Source organism: Bison bison, unplaced genomic scaffold, assembly GCF_000754665.1.
Source record: "Bison bison bison isolate TAMUID 2011002044 unplaced genomic scaffold, Bison_UMD1.0 scf7180017864512, whole genome shotgun sequence".
NCBI classification, from domain to species: domain Eukaryota; kingdom Metazoa; phylum Chordata; class Mammalia; order Artiodactyla; family Bovidae; genus Bison; species Bison bison.
Genome location: NW_011495066.1, coordinates 1,360,250 through 1,383,507, shown reverse-complemented (window position 1 = coordinate 1,383,507; position 23,258 = coordinate 1,360,250). Strand labels below are relative to the sequence as shown.

Sequence of the window (23,258 nt, the reverse complement as noted above, 5' to 3'; positions counted from 1 at the left end):
CCTGTGCAGATGGTACCATGCAGCGACTCAGAAGACGGGAAGAAATTAAGGATCCTTGGACAGAGAATTATCCTGGCTTATCTGGTGTGCCCAGTGGAATCCCGAGGACCCTTATGAGAGGGACGCAGGACGGTCAGAGGTGGGAAAGGGATGCGAGGTAAGAAGCAGAGATTAAAGGATGTGCTTCAAAGGTGGAGAGAGGGGCAGCGAGCTTAGCAATGGGGGTGTCCTCCAGAAACTGGAAAAGACAAAGCACTGGATCCTCTCCCTGGAGCCTCTGGAAAGAATGCTGTCCCGTCCCCCACCGATACCTGGATTTTAGCCCGAGGAGACCCACTGCAAACTTCTGACCTCCATACCTGAAAGATGATAACTGTGGGCTGTGTTAAGTTATTAAATGTGTATTTATTTGCTCAAGCAGCAATAGGGAACTAATCCCAGTATGAGAATGAGCTAATACACATGACTGAATAAGTGGATGGGTGGATAAATAAATGTATAGTTAAATTTGTACAGGGTACACATTTATAGATACATCTATCAGTAAAACTTAGATACATCTATCAATAAAACTTACAGATAGATCTATCAATAAAACTTAGATCTATCAATAAAACAGATACATCTATCAATAACGCTTATAGATACATTGATAAAACTTACAGATATGTTATCAATAGAACTTATAGATACATCTATCAATAGAAGTTTCAGATACATCTATCAATAAAACTTACAGATACATCTATTAATAAAACTTATAGATACATCAATAAAACTTACAGATACATCTATCAATAAAACTGATAGATACTCCAATAAAACTAATAGATAAATCTATCCATAGAACTTATAGATACATCTATCAACTGAACTTACAGATACATCTATCAATAAAACTTATATATACATCTATAAAACTTACAGATATATTATCAATAGAACTTATAATAGATCTATCAATAGAACTTACAGATACATCTATCAATAAAACTTACAGATACATCTATCAATAAAACACAGATATATCTATCAATAGAACTCATAGATACATCTGTCAATAGAAGTTATAGATACATCTATCAATAAAACTGATAGATACATCAATAAAACTAATAGATAATAAATCTATCCATAGAACTTACATATACATCTATCAATAAAACCTACAGATACATCTATCAATAAAACTTAGATACATCTATCAATAGAACTTACAGATACATCTACCAATAAAACTTACAGATACACCTATCAATAAAACTTATAGATACATATATATATATCAATATATATATCAATAAAACTTAGATACATCTATCAATAAAACTTACAGACACATCTATCAAAAAATCTTATAGATACATCTATCAAAAAATCTTACAAATACATCTATCCATAAAACTAATAGATACATCAATAAAACTTAGATCTATCAATAGAACTTACAGACACATCTATCAAAAAATCTTATAGACACATCTATCAAAAAATCTTATAGATACATCTGTCAATAAAATTTATAGATTACCAATAAAACTTACAGCTATAGATTTATAGATTAGTATACAAATAAATTTGCATGAGGTGCCTCCTTAGACCTGAAGGAGTACCACCGAGGTCCCGGGGTTGCCCTGACTATGTGTCGCGTACATCTATCATTTCTGGACACACCGTCAAGTTCAGCTGATACTGCATCTCCTAGCTCTCTCCATCGACATGTGAACTTATATGATCATCACTGCATACATTCATTTAAACTAGGGGAAGGCAACAGAGAGATGTCCCCCTCGGTTATCAGCGTTAACACACTTGATTAAATGGTTGCTGACTTCTGAGTATTCCTACGATCCTGGCTTGATATGAAGCAGTAGGCTGGTCTCTTAATATTACCCAAATTTCCTTTCATCACAGCCCCAAATCACATGCCAGCCACTTTATAAGGAACAAGAACCAGCCAGTTGGCATCCTTAGCTGGAAGTGAATACCAAGTCTTTTCATGAGATTGTAACTCCATTTTATTAATTTAACTTGTGAAGTGAAGTCGCTCAGTCGTGTCTGACTCTTTGCAACCCCATGGACTGTAGCCTACAACGCTCCTCCGTCCATGGGATTATCCAGGCAAGAGTTCTGGAGTGGGTTGCCATTTCCTTCTCCAGAGGATCTTCCCAACCCAGGGATCGAACCTGGGTCTCCTGCACTGTAGGCAGATGCTTTACCATCTGAGCCACCAGGGACATCCTATATCCCCAATTTAACTTGGGGGTGGCCTAAAACTTCTCTTTTTAGACCACAACTGTGGAATCCGCTTCTCAGGGAATATCTTCATTTATCGATGCTTCTAAACTATGCTGGGGACTTCTCTGCTGGTCCAGTCATTAAGAATCCGCCGGCCAATGCAGGACACGTGGGCTCCATCCCCAATCCAGGAAGATCCCACGTGCTGCAGAGTAACTAAGCCCTTGCACAGCAGCTACTGAGCCTGTGTTCTGGGGCCTAGGAGCCACAACTACTGATCCTATACTCAGGATCCCGCGTTCCACAGTGAGAGAAGCCACCACAATGAGAAACCCACTCACCACCACGAGAGAAAGCTTACATGCACAGCCATAAATAAATAAACATTATTTTTTTAATACTTGAAAAAGAAAGTAAAATATGTTGCAAAAAAAAAAAAACATATATTTGAAGCCAGGTCTTACTCATCTCAATGGAAGTGAAATAGAAACAGAGACGAGGATAGAACCTCAGTTTTATTTCTAACTCCAGGCAGGAGTTTCCGCTCTGGGTGTGCATTCACATCAACTGTGGGGGCCTCAGGAAGCAGCAAGCCATCTTCCACAACCCTCCACCCCCCAGCACTGGGTGAGAATCTCTAGGCGTGGTGCCCCACCAACAACATTTGTACAAACAATTCTACTGGGCCATACTGTGCAACCAGGCTAAAGGAAAAATGACTTCAAGCCACTACAGCATTGAGACCCTACATGTGGTGTGACGTATTGTTCCATGAATATGGAGATTTTCTGGCCATGTTTTATCACACCTGTAACATTAGCAGTGACTAATGCCTCATTCTTCCTCTCTGCTGAAAGCTGTCCCTAACGTATAATTTCTTGTCTTTAACATACCACACGCTCCATAAATGTTCTCACAGATATTACTAAATCTGACTCTAAAATTACTCTTGAAATTGATTCATAATCGTAGAATAGGTATACTGGGCCTATTTATGAATTGTGAGACTGGACTTTCCTAAGAATCTGTTCAGTTCAGTTGCTCAGTCGTGTCCAACTCTGTGACCCCGTGGACTGCAGCACGCAAGGGTTCCCTGTCCATCACCAACTCCCAGAACTTGCTCAAACTCATGTCTATCGAGTGCATGATGCCACCCAACCATCTCCTCCTCTGTCGTGCCCTTCACCTCCCGCCTTCAATCTTTCCCAGCATCAGGGTCTTTTCTGATGAGTCGGCTCTTCGCATCAGGTGGCTAAAGGATTGGAGCTTCAGCTCCAAGAAGCTTCCTATTTTTCCTAAGAATAGTCAGGCTGAAATCAGACATATGAATTAAAGCTGTTAAAGCTAAACTGTGTTGCAGTGGTTTTAAAATACTTTTCATTCCAGGCTTCCCTGCTGGCTCAGTAGTAAGGAATCCACCCCAGTGTAGGCGACGCAGGTTCAATCTCTGACCCTGAAAGACCCCACACACCATGGCATCACCAAGTCCAAGCACCGAAAGTACTGAGCCTGTGCTATAAGGCCCGGGGGCCACAAACACTGAAGCCTGAGCTCCGAAGAGCCCCTCCCTGCTCAGCAACAGGAGAAGCCACTGCGATGAGAAGGCCCTGCTCAGCGCATCTAGAGAAAGGCCCACACAGCAACGAAGACGCAACACCTCCAAAGACAAATAAATATTTAAAAAAAGAATTATGTACTAAAAGACATATATATATTTCATTCCATTTAAAGATTCATGAAACTGAGTTGCTTTCTGAAAGCACTTTTCCAAATCAACTGGCCCTTTTTCTGAATCAGTTCAGTTCAGTTCAGTTCAGTCGCTCAGTCATGTCCGACTCTTTGCGACCCCATGAATTGCAGCACGCCAGGCCTCCCTGTCCATCACCAGCTCCTGGAGTTCACCCAGACTCACGTCCATCGAGCCAGTGATGCCATCCAGCCATCTCATCCTCTGTTGTCCCCTATTATTCTGAATAGATATAATCCAAAAGGTAACACAAGAAAGTATTGAGTTTTGGAACATCTTATGGAAAAGCGCAAAGAACTTTATGGCCAGGCCAACAAATTTCAAAATACATTGCTGTTGTTCAGTCCCTAAGTTGTGTGCAACTCTGCAATCGCATGATGGCAGCACGCCAAAGTACAGAACTGTGTCAAAATAGAGCTCATTCTAATTTTTCCCCCAATTTTATTTTTTCCCCTCTATTTTTTTTTACCATATCTGTCCAAAGATCTAATTATTTTCTGAACCTTGGAACATTTTTCTCCATGGTAAATTCACCTTAAATGCTGAATTATGTGGAAGTTCCAGCAGGCGCTGCTTATTTAACTGAGTGATTTCCCCCAGCTCTCTCTCATGTTTCTCATCTTTGGAACCATTTCAAATTATCCATATTTTCAGACATCTGGTAAGCTCCTGATCCTAGTCATACAGGTGCAACCTAATAAAGGGAGCACCCCACATCACCCGAAAAGATCAAAGGAGCCACTGCCTTTCCAGCTCATGTATCTAGTTTCTCCACTCCATCCTCCACACTGGAAAGGATTCCTGAAAAGTTATTCTGCGAAATAATGCCATTTGCCTCAACATGGATGGACCTAGAAATTCTCATACTAAGAGTGGTCAGTCAGACAAAGAAGGAGAAATATCAGATGACATTCCTTATACTTGGAATCTAAAAAGGAATGATACAAATGAATGTACTTACAAAACACAAAGAGATTCACACACTGAAAGAATGAAGTAACAGTTGCAGGGGAAGGGATTCTTAAGGAGTTTGGGATGGACATGGACACACTGCTGCATTTAACATGGAGAACCAGCAAGGACCTGCTGTCCAGCACAGGGAACTCTGCTCAGTATTGTGTAATAACCTTATGGTCACCAGGGGGAAGGATGGGGGAAGGAATAGTTATGGAGTTTGGGATGGACATGGACACACTGCTCCATTTAACATGGAGAACCAAGAAGGACCTGCTGGACAGCACAGGGAACTCTGCTCAATCCTCTGTAATAACCTTATGGTCACCAGGGGGAAGGATGGGGGAAGGGATAGTTATGGAGTTTGTGATGGACATGGACACACTGCTCCATTTAACATGGAGAACCAACAAGGAGTTACTGTATAGCAAAAAAAGAAAAGAAAAGTTATTATGCAGTACTTAAACATTTTTGAGTGAATGACAGATGGCATGTCAATGTGCCCCATTCACATTCCCCTATCTAAGGATCGCTGGAGGAGATTCTTCTGAAGTTGACGAGCCGATCTTAATAGCATTCATCTTCCATGCCTGAGATCGTGGTACTGACCAAGGATAGACAGGAGAGCGTTGAGAACATATGCTTCAGCAACACTGTTCATGATATGCAAGTTACAAACCTTCCTCTGTGATTTCCGTGGCATCCTCTTTCTCTGCAAGCAGTCTCCATTTCCACGTAACTCTTTAAAGAGATGACACTAACGTGTATCCATCCAAAAGGGATTGTTAAAAAGGAAAAAAAAAAAAAAGAGCATTTTCTCAGCATCTTGAGGCAGAATATGTCTTCCCATTGGAAGTTAAGATCATAAATATTTTTGTACACATTTAGGTAGAAGGGAAAGATATGTAATTATGCATGTGATTGCTGACCTGATTTTCTGCTTTAGCTGACTACAAAGAACAAAAGTTTCTGTATTTTTGTAAAACAAAATGACTCCGTGAAAAGGACACAGGGCATTAAATATATTAAAATACAAACCATTCTCAGTTTGCACCATGAAAAGGATTACAAGTTACAAGTGTAAGAGTAAAATCAGTAAGTATGTGTTACACGGTGTATGTGCTAAGCTTAGTCTCTCAGTCGTGTCTCACTCTTTGCGACCCCACGGGCTGTAGCCCGCCAGGCTCCTCTGTCCACGGGGATTCCCCAGGCAAGAATACTGGAGTGCGTTGCCATTTCCTTCTCCAGGGCACTTTCCTGACCCAGGGATCAAAACCAGGGATTGAACCCAGGTCTCCCACACTGCAGGCAGATTCTTTATCATGTGAGCCGCCAGGGAAACCCTATACTGTGTGTATATGTATTCTCCAGTTAAACATATGAATTGCCTTATAGTCCCACAAAAAACTCGATAGATGTTGTTAATCTATCGAGTAACAACAACAATGGAAAATAATTACAGCGCCTGTCATTATATTTATAAGACACTGATTCAACTAGTGGTTAACGTGGAAGTCATTTTTCTACTGCTCCCAGCAAGCACAAATAACTGTGACCATACAGTTTAATAAACAAGTACTTCTGTGAAAATTTACTTGTATATAAAAGACAGGACAGAATTTCATCTATGTATTAACAGAGACAAATACTTTGGCCACCGATGCAAAGAGCTGACTCATTGGAAAAGACCCCGATGCTGGGAAAGATTGAAGGCAGGCGGAGAAGGGGACGACAGAGGATGAGATGGTTGCATGGCATCACCAACTCGATGGACATGAGTTTGAGTAAACTCCGGGAGTTGGTGATGGACAGGGAGGCCTTGTGTGCTGCAGTCCATGGGGTCGCAAAGAGTTGGACACGACTGAACGACTGAAAGGTGGAGAAGGCATGGGTGAGTTTCCATGGATGAAGAGGCAGAGCACAGAGGATTTTTCAGGCAGAGGAACTACCCTGTGAGATTCTATAATGATGGATACATGATTATACATTTGTCCAAGCCCACTGAATGGACAACTTGAATAGTGAACCTTACATTAAACAATGGACTTTGAGTGATTATGATGTGTCATAATGAGGTTTCATCTTTGATTTTATAAAAATGCACCATTTTTTATTAAAAAAATAGTACCATTCCGTGATGTCAATAATGGGAGAAGTCATATACATATCAAGGCAGGAAATACATGGGAAACCTCTGTACCATCCTCTCGGTTTTGATGTAAAAAAACCTAACACTCAGAATAAAAAATAGTATCTAAAAGAAAATAAACACCAGGTCACAATCCCACTCATACTTCCACCACAGGGATTCTAAGGGCTAGTATTCCAGAGTGTGGAGACAACTGGAGATCTTCTCATGGTGGGAGTGAGCTGGCCATGGCTACACTGAGTGTTCTAACAGTAACAGCTTCTAGCCGTAGTCCTCTATATTCTTGTTATTTCATTCCTGAATCTTCAGTATATTCTGTTACTTTTTAAATCATTGTCTTAGTGCCTTGGAGAATTAAGGAAAATATATGTGTCCCTCTAGGAGAGAAACCATGGGGTCGCAAAGAGTCGGACACAACTGAGTGACTGAACTGAACTGAGGACAGAAACTGGTTGCACAGACTGATGCTCTGGAGAAACCGGTTACAGAGAGCACGAGTGACCTGCTAGAGTCCGACAGCGGTCTACATGCTCAGGAGAAGTCTACATGCTCAGGAGAAGTCTACATGATCAGGAGAAGTCTACATGTTCAGGCGAAGTCTACATGATCAGGAGAAGTCTACATGATCAGGACAACTGCTGTACGCAACAGGGGAGAGTGTAACAGGTCTGCGGGAGGGAAATCCAAAGGAAGAATGGCTTTCTTGCAGCTTATGGAATGCGGTTTCATAGTTTTCGTAATTTGGCTATTAAAGAAAATATGAACTTTAAGAAACACCAAATACCAGGGAGGATGACTCTGAGTTTAAGCAGCGTACAGTCACAGGTGGATACGTCAGCATCGGCCACTGCTCTGAGAATCAGTGAAGCTGGCTCCTTCACAACGCGGAGCTGTGGTTCTTGAAATGGCCATCGCAAACAGCGGATCTCAGATTCCGGGGATGGATACAGCACAATGTCTCCTCATTGTCACATCGGCTCCAACTTTTTCCAAACACAGAGTGAGAACTGCTGAACACCTCTTGAGATTCTCTGGGTTTTTTTCTTTTTAATTTAATGAATATTTATTAAACATGGATTCGGGGGTATTACTATACTGGTAGTTAATTGGTTAATTGGAAAAGTCAACAAAAGTAACAGTCTAAAAAACAGAAAATCAAAGTGAAATTGAAAATGTATACAACATTCATTCTCCCATATCTTGATGTATGTGTGTGTTTTTTTTTTTTTTGAATGTATGTCTCTTCAATCCTAAAAGCAACCAATCCTTAATATTCATTGGAAGGGTTGATGCTGACGCTCCGATACTTCAGCCAACTGATGCAAAGGGCTGACTCACTGGAAAAGACCCTGATGCTGGGAAAGATTGAAGGTGGGAGAAGGGGACGACAGAAGACTAGATGGTTGGATGGCATAACCGACTCAATGGACATGAATCGAGCAAACTCTGAGAGATAGTGAAGGACAGGGAGGCCTGGTATGCTGCAGTCCACTGGGTCACAAAGAGTCAGACACAAGTAAGCAACTGAAAAACAGCTCTTAGCTTGAGCTTAGTATCTTTTTCTTTTCCATAAGCCCCACCTCTAATTACTTGCTTCTTATCCAAAGACACTGGTGAAGGAATTTAAACCCAGATTTCTGAGACAGATTACAGTATCCATGGATTTTTAAATGTCCAAGCTTTTCTTTTTCCTAAATTGCAATATGTCTAGGATCAATATCATATGCTTACTTCGTATGTTTAGAGAAATGATGTTACTTGGGGACTCTAATGGGTCTCTGAAGACTGAAAAGTAGTCATTAAAATATTATCTAATGTCAATCCATCAATAGGACAGACAGACATTCTCTTTATGGATTACTTTTTTCTTTCCTTACATGATACCTACGGTATTAATTTAAGAAGGATTAAAATCAGAGACAATTAGAGACATCGAAATCAGAGCAAAGTTAATGTGTAGTTTTAGGTTCCATACATAAGCCAGACGTTTTACAAAGGAATGGACTAGGGGATTACAGGAAAGGAAAATGCCACAACCCTTTAGGAAAGGAGCATTTCAAGACTCACAAAGAAACGTTCAACATCATTAATACAGCAGTTGCCATATTGTGCCACTTGACAGAGTGTTTTATTGATAAATTGCACTAATAACAGTTGTGCTCAAAACGTTTGTCTACGATCATTGTAACAAGAAGAAAGTAATCTTTGGCGGGCTATGTGACATGCTGAAATCACACTACTGGAGGGATGACGCGGGACTAGATGTGAGGCATTTCCTTATGTATCCACTCTCCTGTCTTGTATCACGATGTTTTACTCATGCTCTTGAAATAATCCCAGTAACCTCCCACCTAAACCTTCATTGAAAAGAAACTTAACAAATTGAAAGTTGAGTGCAGGGAAATATTCATAGCAGTAAAAACTGTGAAGCACCCACAGGAGGCAGAAGGGAAGAGTAAGTAAAGTTTGGTATATTGATCAAAAGACAATCATTAAATTCATTTGGTATTATAGAAAATGATGCTGATAAACCATGAAATTAAAAGATGCTTACTCCCTGGAAGGAAAGTTATGACCAACCTAGATAGCATATTAAAAAGCAGAGACATTACTTTGTCAACCAAGGTCCATCTAGTCAAGGCTGTGGTTTTTCCAGTGGTCATGTATGGATGTGAGAGTTGGACTATAAAGAAAGCTGAGCGCCAAAGAATTGATGCTTTTGAACTGTGGTGTTAGAGAAGACTCTTGAGAGTCCCCTAGACGGCATGGAGATCCAACCAGTCCATCCTAAATGAAATCAGTCCTAAATATTCATTGACAGGATTGATGGTGAAGCTCCCATACTTTGGCCCCCTGATGCAAAGAACTCACTCATTGGAAAAGATCCTGATGCTGATGATGGGAAAGATTGAAGGCAGGAGATGCTGATGCTGGGAAAGATTGAAGGCAGGAAGAGAAGGGGACGACAGAGGATGAGATGGTTGGATGGCATCACTGACTTGATGGACGTCAGGGAAAGATTGAAGGCAGGGATGCTGGGAAAGACTGAAGGCAGGAGGAGAAGGGGACGACAGAGGATGAGATGGTTGGATGGCATCACTGACTTGATGGACGTGAGTTTAAGCAAGCTCCGGGAGTTGGTGACGGACAGGGAAGCCTGGCGTGCTGCAGTCCATGGGGTCACAAAGAGTCGGACACAACTGAGCAACTGAACTGAATGATAATTTGTAATATTAGAAATATAACTTAAGCAACCTCTGAAAATCATTAGAATGTGATTTTCAGTTCAGTCACTCAGTGACTCTGCTTTTTAATATGCTGTCTAGGTTGGTCATAACTTTCCTTCCAAGGAGTACACGTTTTTTTAATTTCATGGCTGCAGTCGCCATCTGCAGTGATTTTGGAGCCCAGAAAAATGAAGTCTGACACTGTTTCCACTGTTTCCCTATCTATCTGCCATCAAGTGATGGGACCGGATGCCATGATCTTAGTTTTCTGAATGTTGAGCTTTAAGCCAACTTTTTCACTCTCCTCTTTCACTTTCATCCAGAGGCTCTTTAGTTCTTCTTCACTTTCTGCCATAAGGGTGGTGTCATCTGCATATCTGAAGTCATTGATATTTCTCCCGGCAATCGGCAATCTTGATTCCAGCTTGTGCTTCCTCCAGCCCAGTGTTTCTCATGACGTACTCTGCATATAAGTTAAAATAAGCAGGGTAACAATATACAGCCATGACGTACTCCTTTTCCTATTTGGAACCAGTCTGTTGTAGAATGTGATTTTAGTATGTGAGAATTCTGATTATTTTTATTTTTGCTTTGGCAGGGATCAAACCATTTTATTGGGAGGCTTTGAGCTTTTGACACTGAAAATACTAGTTTTAGTTCTGTGTAATTTGAATGTAATGAAAATATCCAAAGAAATCCATTTAGATGTGATTAACAAAACAGAGACCCATTAAGTCCGGAGTCTTGTAATAGAAAAAAATAATAATGCCATTAATGTTCCTTTTTGCCATTTAACAAACTCCAGAGAAAAGTGTGAAGTGTCTTTTTGCTATAAGCGACCTTTGCATTTTGGGAATTGTTGGTGTAACCTCTCTGAATAGGCTTCATTATCCGAAAAGGGGTAGGTTTGGAGTCAATCCTTAAATTGCCTTCAGTGGTAACATTCTCTGAATTTTATAAATCTGAGGAAGAAAATATATAAGAAGAAACAAACTCACCAGCATGGAAAAGTGTATAACAAAAGAAGAGTTTTAGAGTAAGTGAGACAATGAAAAACATTGAACTGGGACCATTTCAGCTCAGGATAAATGACATGGGTCTGTATAGATGTGTAAGAGGAAAGATAATTCATTTCTCTATCGATGGATTCTTGGAAAGTTTCCAATGTAGGGGCTGGGAATCAAATATCCAAATGGAAAATCTACTGAATGTGCATACCTTAAGTTAACCCCAACAGACCATGGCCAAAAAAGCGGGGTAGGACATGAAGGATGGAGATACAGTCACACGGAATGAACTTCTTAACACTCCCTTCACTATCTTGAAACCTCTTTCTTGCCTGGATTTGTACACTCAAACCCTTTGTAAGAGGAGTGGTCAGAAGCCAGTGCCCCTGTGCTCAACATTAACGAAGGACGCTAATCAATTCCAGGACGTTCAAACCAAGCGATGACACCATCTGATGCACTGAACTCACTGGTAAGCAGCCGTGTTCTCTTCCGAATACTCTTTATATTCTTCCCAGCTGTGAAGGCCACAGCTCACATAGGAAGTGACATCTAATACAATTCCATGCAGCCATAGACTACGCTTGATGATAAAGTCGCAGCTTCTTAGGAGGATTACTTAAGGGGTCATCATCAACATGGACCTATTTGAATAATTACAGACGCTCTTTCTGGTCCTGGATAAGTCTCACTAGTGTACGAAGTGCCTAGTATGGCATCTACACCTCACATCTAGTGCCAGGAGGTTCTAAGTGAAAGTCGCGCAGTCGTGTCTGACTCTTTGCAACCCCACGGACCATAAAGTCCATGGAATTCTCCAGGCCAGAATACTGGAGTGGGTAGTCTTTCCCTTCTCTGAGGGGATCTTCCCAAACCAGGGATTGAACCCACATCTCCCGCATTGCAGACAGATCCTTTACCAGCTGAGCCACAAGGGAGGCCCCGGAGGTTCTAAGAAATGGTCCAAAACAAGAATACTGACCGGACTTCTGGACCCTCATGAAAGAATGAACTTGACACATTCTTCCAAGGAAGCCAAGAAAGAAAGTAATTTCAGAATTCTGGGTTTGTGCAGCGGCCTAGACATAAATTTCTTTTAAAGGGATTGAATTTCATCTTGTCTCGAGAAACTAAAATAACAGGAAAGAAGTAAGACCAAGAAATGAATTTAAAAGTGGGTAAGTTACAGAAGTTTTACATAAACCGTTAGAACAGCACAGTGTGATTTGTAAATGTCTCCAATTTTATTGGAAAACCAAACACGTATTGTTTTTTCGTAGCTTCGACCTGAGGCAAATAGTTCTGTGACAGCAAAGATCCTTAAGTCCAAACTTAGCCACCAGGGAGACCCTGAGTCACCAGGTTAGCCCCTTGATTTTTCTCATTATCATTTTGAGAGTCTATTTTCTTGATGTGGACCAGCCTAACAAAGGATTTCTTTTCCAAGTTAGTGATCATTTTATTGCTTGAATCTGAGAGGTCTCGAACTCTTTCAAATTTCAGAAAAATTTCACTACTGGCTGTTGGATTAATACTGACCCTCTTGCAACCATTGTGAATTTTAAATAACTTAAATGAATTTACAAGAAGCTCACGTAATTTATGGTCCAATGTATTTTGGCCTGAACACTGGAGCACTGAACCCATGTCTCCTGAACTGGCAGGCAGATGCTTTACCATCTGAGTGAACAGGGATCCAGAGGGCAAGACCCTCTTTTGCAAATGCCAATATTCACATCTTAGTATCCAGTTTTATTTTTCAGGCACTTAGATGATGCCTTTTCAAGACCTGGAAGTTCTCCGTTCTTGGAACTGTTCACACACAGCTGGATATACAAGTAGTGGAAATGGAACACCAAGTAATTTGAATCTACAAAATATCTAAAAAAAAAAAAAAAAGAATTCCATGGAATTCTCCAGGCCAGAATACTGGAGTGGGTAGCCGTTCCCTTCTCCAGGGAATTTTCCTGACCCAGGGACCAAACCCAGGCCTCCCGCACTGCAGGCAGATTCTTTACCAGCTTAAGCCAGCAGGGAAGCCCACAAAATATATCTAACATCCCACCAAATGCTCACCTAGTCTGAGGTTCTGTGAATCTGAGGATCTGTGTCTTTGCCTGGTTTACATTTTAAATCCTCCTTGGGGAATACAAAGTCTCACCTTTATTTCTAGGGAGCCAGTAAATACAGAACTGAGAGCTTAGGGGTTGACTCAATGTGCGGACGACATGTTACTGAGATGTCTCAGATCTTATGGACAAACCCGAGTGAGCTTTTGTGGCCAAACCAATACAGAGTCTCGGGGTCTCCTCCTGAGAGTTCCCCTGCTTTCTCTCCAGCATGGAAGCTAGATTTCTTCCATGGGAGGCTCAGGGATTTACAGTATCACAAACACGACATCTGTCACCCTCCCTGAGACTGAGGCGTGGGCTGATACAGCATCACGCAGCTGGATTTCACAGGTGAATTAAGGTCACAGAGAGCCCAGGTTCAGGAGGGAAGGTACTGAGGGCTGGCGTACATGCTGTGGTTCACTGGAAGTCATCTCCGGGTGTGTGCATGCTCGGTCACTCACATGTGTCCAGCACTTTGCGATCCCCTGGACTGTAGCCCCTCTAGGCTCCTCTGTCCATGGGATTTCCCAGGCAAACATACTGGAGCGGGGTTGCCATTTCTTTCTCCAGGGGATCTTCCTGACCCAGCAATCGAACCTCCATCTCTTACACTGGCAGACAGATCCTTTACCACTGAGCTACTAGGGAAGCCCATCTTTGGGACGTCCTATATCTGGTTTCCAAATACTCGGTTCTCTTCCAAGACACCAAAGTCATGTCATTCCAGAGTCAAGGGTGGGGTGAAGTTACAAAAGTGCGTCTCCTAAGAACCTTCAGGTGCAGAAGGATTTACTTGGGTGGGGCTGCTTTTGATCTGAAGGCATGTGAACCAAAGAGATGAGTCATTTGCCTCTCGGGTGTAAACACACAACCATGAGACAGGCACAGAAGTAGGAGAATGGCTGAGACAGGCACAGAAGTAGCAGAATGGCCACAGACACCTCAGTATGAACACTCAAGTTTCATACAGACTTTTCAACTGTGTGAAGACTCTTAGAACAACTGACTGTGGATGGTGCCCTTCTGAGCACCCAGATTTTGGTTCTGATGTACCTTTTCTTCTTTCAAGAGGCCAGAGCTTCTTGGAGAAATGACTGGTTCTCATTCAGGGTCAGGGATAAACAAGATGAGACCACAACATCTGGACAAATCAAGAGAAATAATGATATCAAAGACAAGTAGAGTTAAGTCAGAAAGGCTCAGTGGCCAAGCTGAAGGAGCTTGCGCTTGCCGATGCTCAGCCAATTTCAGCTTCAGTAGGTAAGGACAGATCTGTAACTGAGTGAAACCTCACAAATATATTTCAGTTCAGTCGCTCAGTCGTGTCTGACTCTTTGTGACCCCATGGAGTGCAGCACACCAGGCTTGCCTGTCCAACACCAACCCCTGGAGCTTACTCAAACTTATGTCCATTGAGTCCGTGATGCCATCCAACCATCTCATCCTCAGTCGTCCCCTTCTCCTCCCACCTTCAATCTTTCCCAGCATCAGGGTGTTTTCTAATGAGTTAGCTCTTTGCATCAGGTGGTCAAAGTATTGGAGCTTCAGCATCAGTCCTTCCAATGAACACCCAGGACTGATCTCCTTTAGGATGGACTGATTGGATCTCCTTGCAGTCCAAGGGACTCTCAAGAGTCTTGTCCAACACCACACTTCAAAAGCATCAATTCTTCAGCGCTCAGCTTTCTTTATGGTCCAACTCTCACATCCATACATAACCACTGGAAAAACCGTAGCCTTGACTAGATGGCCCTTTGTTGGCAAAGTAATGTCTCTGCTTTTTAATATGGTGTCTAGGTTGGTCATAATTTTTCTTCCTAGAAGCAAGCGTCTTTTAATTTCATGGCTGCAGTCACCATCTGCAGAGGTTTTGGAGCCCAGGTAAATAGTCTCTCACTGTCTCCATTGTTTTCCCATCTATTTGTCATGACGTGATGGGACCAGATGCCATGATTTAGTTTTCCGAATGTTGAGTTTTAAGCCAACTTTTTCACTCTCCTCTTTTACTTTCTTCAAGAGGCTCTTTAGTTCTTCTTCACTTTCTGCCATAAGGGTGGTATCATCTGCATATATGAGGTTATTGATATTACTCCTGGCAATCGTGATTCCAGCTTGTGCTTCCTCCAGCCCAGCGTTTCTCATGATGTACTCTGCATATAAGTTAAATAAGCAGGGTGACATTATATAGCCTTGACGGACACCTTTTCCGATTTGGAACCAGTCTGTTGTTCCATGTCCAGTTCTAAGTGTTGCTGCTTGTGTTGCATACAGATTTCTATTTAAACCCATGAATTTGTACACACATTTTAAAAATCTAATTAGTTGATCATTTGTGAAGGTGAGAGGTGCCAATTTTTCAGTTTGAAAATCTAAATGTGTGTCTTGCTTTTTTCCACATAAGCAGCAGAATGTGAGCTGAGATTTACATTTTCCCTACCGTTAGGTAAATGAATAAATTAGATGATCAGATTAGGGGACCTCCCTGGTGGTCCAGTGGTTAAGAATCCACATTCCAATGCAAGGCACGTGGGTACCACCCCTGGTCAGGGAACTAAGATCCCACATGCCGTGAGGCAACTCAGCCTCACATGTACCACAACTGAAAAACCAGTGCACTGCAGTGCAGAACCCAGTGCAGCCAAAAAATAAAAAACAATCTCTACAAGGAGAGATCTTAGTAAGTCGAATCTCGTTTAATGATCAGAAATTCCTCTCGATTTTTAAAAGCGGTGTTAGGAGAGACAGAACGTTTGACCCAGGATAGAGCAAATGGTGGGCCTCCCCGGTGATCAGTGGTAGAGAACCTGCCTGCCAACGCACGACACCGAGGAGACACGGGTTTGATTCCTGGGTTGGGAAGACCTCCTGGAGAAGGGCATGGCAATGCATTCCAGGATTCTTGCCTGGAGAATTCCAAGGACACAGGAGACTGGCGGGCCACAGTCCATGGGGTCACAAAGACTCGGACATGACTGAGCCGTAAACAACAACCGCCAATCATAAGAGTAGAGGATGTTTTCCAAGAAGACAAGCTCCTTGATGAAGCCAATGTCCTAGAGAAGACATGCAAAGACCAATGGCGCCCAAGTGGAGATGGGAGGATGGGAAGGGGACACAGTTCTGGTTCTTTCCTTCACCCTGTTTCTCTGGCTCTCAGGAACTGAGCAGAAAGGAAAACCAAAGAGAAACCAGGGCACCCGAGCCCTTACAAATGAGCTGACCGCTCAGAGAGAGCCCCACGAGACATTTCCCTGCCCACCCTCGCAGAAGATATGTTGAGATCAGATGCCCTCACTGTTTCACTTTCTGCGAGGTGGTGTGGAAACACCTCACGTCAAACAGTCAGGTCTGGCCAGAAGGAGAACCAAGCTGATCGTGCAATGGGAGGAAAGGCTCCAAGGTTTTCACATGAATTCAGAGAACAAACTCTAAGGGGCTTAGAGTAGCCCCTTCCGTGGGGGAGAAGTCATCCCTACAGAAAGGGGGAGAATTATGCCAGGCAAAACATGATAAAATTATGCCAGGCAAACCACGGGAAAATTATGCCAAGCAAAGCATGGTAAAATTATGCCAGGCAAAGCACAGTAAAATTATGCCAGGCAAAGCACAGCATGTCCCAGAAGACCACAGACACACCCTCCTCGAATTCAAGGGCTCAAGATAACTTAGTATTTATTAATAAAACCCATTCCATAGGAAAAAAAAAAAAACAGGGGAAGGGTGTTGACAAGCATTTGTTCACATTAGTAAAAGTAGAATCTCTGAACAGGGCTACCCGTGACAAACATGGTCAAACAGAACAATAAACCAAGGATCTCTGAGAATGTAGGAGGCTACACAGGTGTCGTGGAAATTGCTCTAAGAGACTGAAAAAAATTGTGACCAGGTTTTGCAATCACAATGTGTATGTAGCCCTGTTGTCACTGGTAACTCTGGAAGACAAAAAAGGTACCCAACCAATGTGTACACTTGGACAGAGACCTAAAGACAAATTACTATAAGAGTCATCTGGCCCTGATGAACTGCATTTGAGAAGGTACCACCAATAACATGGACTAGATGCAGAAAGAGCAGGCTAACGTGCAGAGAGAAGTTAGAGAAAAATCGAGATTCTGGCAACAGCAAAATAAGAAAACAAACGTGTCTTAACACCACCCTGGTTAGTAAGAAAATGATTCCCCCAAAAAAGTTAAAACCCTGTGTCGGACAATCCAGCAAGCTACCAGGAAGTTATAGCCTCGGGGACACACCAAAGCAAAGTGGGCTTCCCTGATAGCTCAGCTGGTAAAAAGTCCACCTGCAATGCAGGAGACCCCGGTTCGATCCCTGGGTTGGGAAGATGCCCTGGAGAAGGGAAACACTACCCACTCCAGTATTTTGTCCTGGAGAATTCAATGGACTGTATAGTCCATGGGGTCACAAAGAGTTGGACACAACAGAGAGACTTTAACTTTCACACACCAAAGCAGGAGTACTGAAGTAAGACCTGTGATAAGACTTCAGAGGAGCTTAAGACAGGCCTAGGAGAACCTCCTGGCTGGGCAAAATAGCTACTAGGAATGTGAGGGACGTGTTTCAGCACAGCCTCACATGCTCCGAGTCATGACTGAGTCTAAGAGGAGAGTATCTCTCAAAAGGAAGTGCTAATCCCATTCCAATCCCAAAGAAAGGTAATGCCAAAGAATGCTCAAACTACCGCACAATTGCACTCATCTCACAAGCAAGTAAAGTGATGCTCAAATTCTCCAAGCCAGGCTTCAGCAATACGTGAACTGTGAACTTCCAGATGTTCAAGCTGGTTTTAGAAAAGGCAGAGGAACCAGAGATCAAATTGCCAACATCCGCTGGATCATCAAAAAAGCAAGAAAGTTCCAGAAAAACATCTATTTCTGCATGGATCACAATAAACTGTGGAAAATTCTGAAAGAGATGGGAATACCAGACCACCTGACCTGCCTCTTGAGAAACCTATACGCAGGTCAGGAAGCAACAGTTAGAACTGGACATGGAACAACAGACTGGGTCCAAATAGGAAAAGGAGTACATCAAGGCTGCATATTGTCACCCTGCTTCTTTAACTTATATGCAGAGTACATCATGAGAAACGCTGGGCTGGAAGAAGCACAAGCTGGAATCAAGACTGCCAGGAGAAATATCAATAACCTCAGATATGCAGATGACAACACTCTTATGGCAGAAATTGAAGAGGAACTAAAAAGCCTCTTGATGAAAATGAAAGAGGAGAGTGAAAAAGTTGGCTTAAAACTAAGATCATGGCATCTGGTCCCATCACTTCATGGGAAATAGATGGGGAAACAGTGGAAACAGTGGCTGACTTTATATTTTTGGGCTCCAAAATCACTGCAGACGGTGACTGCAGCCATGAAATTAAAAGACGCTTACTCCTTGGAAGGAAAGTTATGACCAACCTAGATAGTATGTTCAAAAGCAGAGACATTACTTTGCCAACAAAGGTCGGTCTAGTCAAGGCTATGGTTTTTCCAGTGGTCATGTAAGTATGTGAGAGTTGGAGCGTGAAGAAAGCTGAGCACCGAAGAATTGATGCTTTTGAACTGTGGTTTTGGAGAAGACTCTTGAGAGTCCCTTGGACTGCAAGGAGATCCAACCAGTCCATTCTAAAGGAGATCAGTCTTAGGTGTTCATTGGAAGGACTGATGCTAAAGCTGAAACTCCAGTACTTTGGCCACCTCATGCGAAGAGTTGACTCATTGGAAAAGACTCTGATGCTGGGAGGGATTGGGGGCAGGAGGAGAAGGGGACAACAGAGGATGAGATGGCAGGATGGCATCACCAACTCGATGGACATGAGTTTGAATGAACTCCAGGAGTTGGTGATGGACAGGGAGTCCTGGTGTGCTGCGATTCATGGGGTCGCAGAGTCGAACATGACTGAGAGACTGAACTGAACTGAATCCCATTCCAGCAACAGCATTGAATCCAATTCCTTGGAGACCCTCCCAAATTTTGAGACAAAATTGTATTGGCCCAAGTGTGACCCATCTGGAATAGAAGAGCGTGGCTTAGTTCAAAATGTAAATGTGACCCTTAGCATTCACAGCTATGTATGGGCAGGAAGCAGGTTGAGAAATTTATTCACAGGGTGTGTTTTCTGGTTATCGAGCAGCTAAGGAACACATTAGAAAGGAAAAGAACATTCCAGAAGATGGAGCCCAAAGCAATGGAGAATAACAGACTACGGAACAACTTGCAGGAAGCTGACTTGATCTAGGAATACTTCCCACTCCTGGAGACGGGCCCTTCAGTAAATCACAGCCATGGAAACAATGAGTTAGACATGCACATGCCCATATGCACAGCTCGTCAATTTGTGTATTTCATCAACAGAAAAATAAAAAAGCTGTCACTTGTCATTTTCAACTTTTAGTGCTCTATCAATTTTTAAAGACGTGTCTACTTTTTTAAGTATAAGTGGCATCATCTGGACGGTGATATTAGGAATCACTTTATCTTTTCACCGTACTTCTGTACATTAAAAAGTAAACTCATGTCACTTTTAAAAAAGCATAACTCATGAAAGAGAAATTCTGAATCTAGCATCTTGTGTTGAAATTCTTCAAATATTGAAAGCTTATGAAAAACAGCTGCCATAACATGGCTAATTTTAGGGGGGGGGCAGAAATGAACAATTTTATTGCCCCAAAGTTGAAGACTGAATTTTTTTCAAAGAAGATACACAAAAATATTCTTTAGCCATTAAAATGACCTAGGTACATTTTAGTATCATCAAGTTATGTTTCTAAATATCGTACTAAGTGGTCAAAAAAGGATGACCTGTTAGTGAATGCAGCTACAATCCAGTTCTTCACTACATATATATATTTATATACATATATATTTATATACACACACATATACCGGAGAAGGCAATGGCACCCCACTCCAGTACTCTTGCCTGGAAAATCCCATGGACAGAGGAGCCTGGTAGGCTGCAGTCCATGGGGTCGCTAAGAGTCGGACACGACTGAGCGACTTCACTTTCACTTTTCACTTTCATGCATTGGAAAAGGAAATGGCAACCCACTCCAGTGTTCTTGCCTGGAGAGTCCCAGGGACGGGGGAGCCTGGTTGGATGCCGTCTCTGGGGTCACACAGAGTCGGACACAACTGAAGTGACTTAGCAGATACACACACATATACATACATACATTCATATATATACACACAGACACCTTGCCACCCACGCAACATTATGAGTGCACACACCCTTCTAACTTAAATACATATACGAATAAATCAATGAGATAAAATGTCATAGTATTAAAATATTTCACAAAGTTAAAAACAAGTGATTAAATTCTAATGCTGAGACCCTCACTGTCGGTAAGGTGATGACTTCCAAATCTATGACCAGCCTCACACTTCCCATGCAAGCCCCACAACTGCTTTGCTGATGCTTCTGAGGCACCTCCACCAGGCCATCCCGCAAACACGATGTGAAAAAAAAAAATCCATTATTTTAGTCTCACAAGCCTATCATTTGCATTCTCTAATATTTATCCATTTTCCCAAGACTATTATCTGATAATCACCATGGAGTGCTATCATCAACAGGCATTAATCAGTATATACGGTGAGGAACATTTCTGGCTGGTATAACGAGAATGATATTTATCTCACGGGGTTGTGGAGGCTATTTAAATGCAGTGCCTTTAACATGCCCTGAACAAGTCCTGGGACAACTGAGCACTAAATGGACAGTAGATACCATTAAAATGATCATTACTATCATTCTCCTTATTCTTCATGTCATATTTACATATGTATAGCGGTTTTGTAACTGCTGCTGCTGCTGCTGCTGTCGCTTCAGTCGTGTCCGACTCTGTGCGACCCCATAGACGCCAGCCCACCAGGCTCCCCTGTCCCTGGGATTCTCCAGGCAAGAACACTGGAGCGGGTTGCCATTTCCTTCTCCAGTGCATGAAAGTGAAAAGTGAAAGTGAAGTCGCTCAGTCGTGCCTAACTCTTAGCGACCCCATAGACTGCAGCCCACCAGGCTTCTCCATCCATGGGATTTTCCAGGCAAGAGTACTGGAGTGGGGTGCCATTTGTAACTAGCCAGCTTATTTAACATACTTACGTTATCCTTAGTAGTATGAATTCTTTTGCCTTTCCTATCTTTTTTTTTTTTTTTTCAATGTGGACCGTTTTTAAAGTCTTCATTGAATTTGTGACAATGTTGCTTCTGCTCCATGTTTTGCCTTTTGGCCACAATGCATGTGGGATCTTAACTCCCCCACCAGGGATCAAACCCACATTCTCTGCACTGGAAGCAAAGTCTTAACCACTGGATCACCAGGGAAGCCCCTGGCTTTTCTGCCTTCTAAAAAGATGCTAATGTAGATTCCCAAAATTTTAAATCATTGCATTGGCTAGTGCTCCCACACTGATGTCATTAATAATAATGAAAATGACAGCAGATGCTCTTCTTTGCTGTTCACTCTAGCGGAATATTTCTTCCATCATCAAGATACATTTAGGCATTTGGTTGTAGTTACTTTTCATTTCTATTTTACCTGGCCTTTTATCTGAAACAGTGGCTGAATTGTATCAAATTCTTTTTTGGCACTTATTGAAACAGCAATGTTTTTTTTTTTTTTTCATTTAACTTAATAACGTCATGAATGACATTAATACATCTCCTAATATTGAATCATTTTGGTATTCCTAAAATAGCTGTTATTTCATTATGGGGTATTACTTCTTAATATACTGCTGGATCAAATGTTCACTTCAAGAGTTTCCATTAATATTTATATAATTCAGATGACACATTATGCATATAAATTTCTTACTCTCTGGTCGCTGTCAGATTTTAATACCAGAGTTAATCTACCTTTATAATATTTAATACAATTAATCCTTTTTATATGGCCTTGGTCAGTTTTAGTACCACAGGGATTCATTGTTCCTTTAAAGTTGAATAGCATAGTAATTTCACTTGCCTCGTATTATGGGGAAAATTACCTATGAAATAACCTTTATCTGTCATTTTGTAAATGAGCAAAGAGAGAGTGGAGGAAGCCTTTGACAACCTTTTTCAACTGGGACCATGACTATTGGTCTGTTTAAACTTTCCTAAATTTCAGCAAGAAGATGTACCTCGTAACTTACAAACATTCTATTGCTTTCCCTATATATCCCAACTTTATATTCTCACTTATCATCGACATTTCTCTCTCCATGTCTCCCACCTCTTTCTTTATCTCACTTGGACTAGGTGTACACAGGATTTTTTTCTACAGGTTCTGCAGTGTGCACCAGGCCTCAGGAAAGTAGACTCTACAAGTAATGACCAGGTTTGTTTCTAGATGATAAACCAGCTCAAGGACAGCACACTTAAATCTGTAAGCTTCTAATCCTTGTCTTACCGTAACTTGCACAGAGAAACCCATGGTAACCAGCATGATTCAACCACTTAAAGGGAACATGGTCACCTTGTCCTGCAATGAGACGATGAGAAGCCAGCTCCCAAATGTAAGGACCGGAACCAAGAAAACAGCCAGGCTTTTTTTCCAGAACCACAGCTGCTGCAGTGGTCACTGCTGGTCTGTCGACTGGGGCATGCTCTGAGCTCAGACCGTGCTCTTTTAACTCTCCACCACGTGGGTCTGCGGGGGTGCCTGGCTGAAGACTGACCAAGAGAGAATGAGGTACTTGCATGTGTGGTCAGCCACCCCCCAATCCCCACTAGAGCCCTGGACCATGATGGTGCCCAGGACGGGGACCAAGAGCTGCACATTGGGCCCCGGGTCCATTCGCTCCTCCTCTGTCTACTGCACC

The 23,258-nt window shown here is 42.1% G+C and overlaps 1 non-coding gene across 1 annotated transcript; it reads right to left on the bottom strand.

The window, feature by feature from the left end:
• Positions 1-2,165: 2,165 nt before the first annotated feature.
• TRNAC-ACA lies at positions 2,166-2,237 on the bottom strand. The gene has a single exon. It is a non-coding gene; the product is annotated as a tRNA-Cys (tRNA).
• Positions 2,238-23,258: the final 21,021 nt, after the last annotated feature.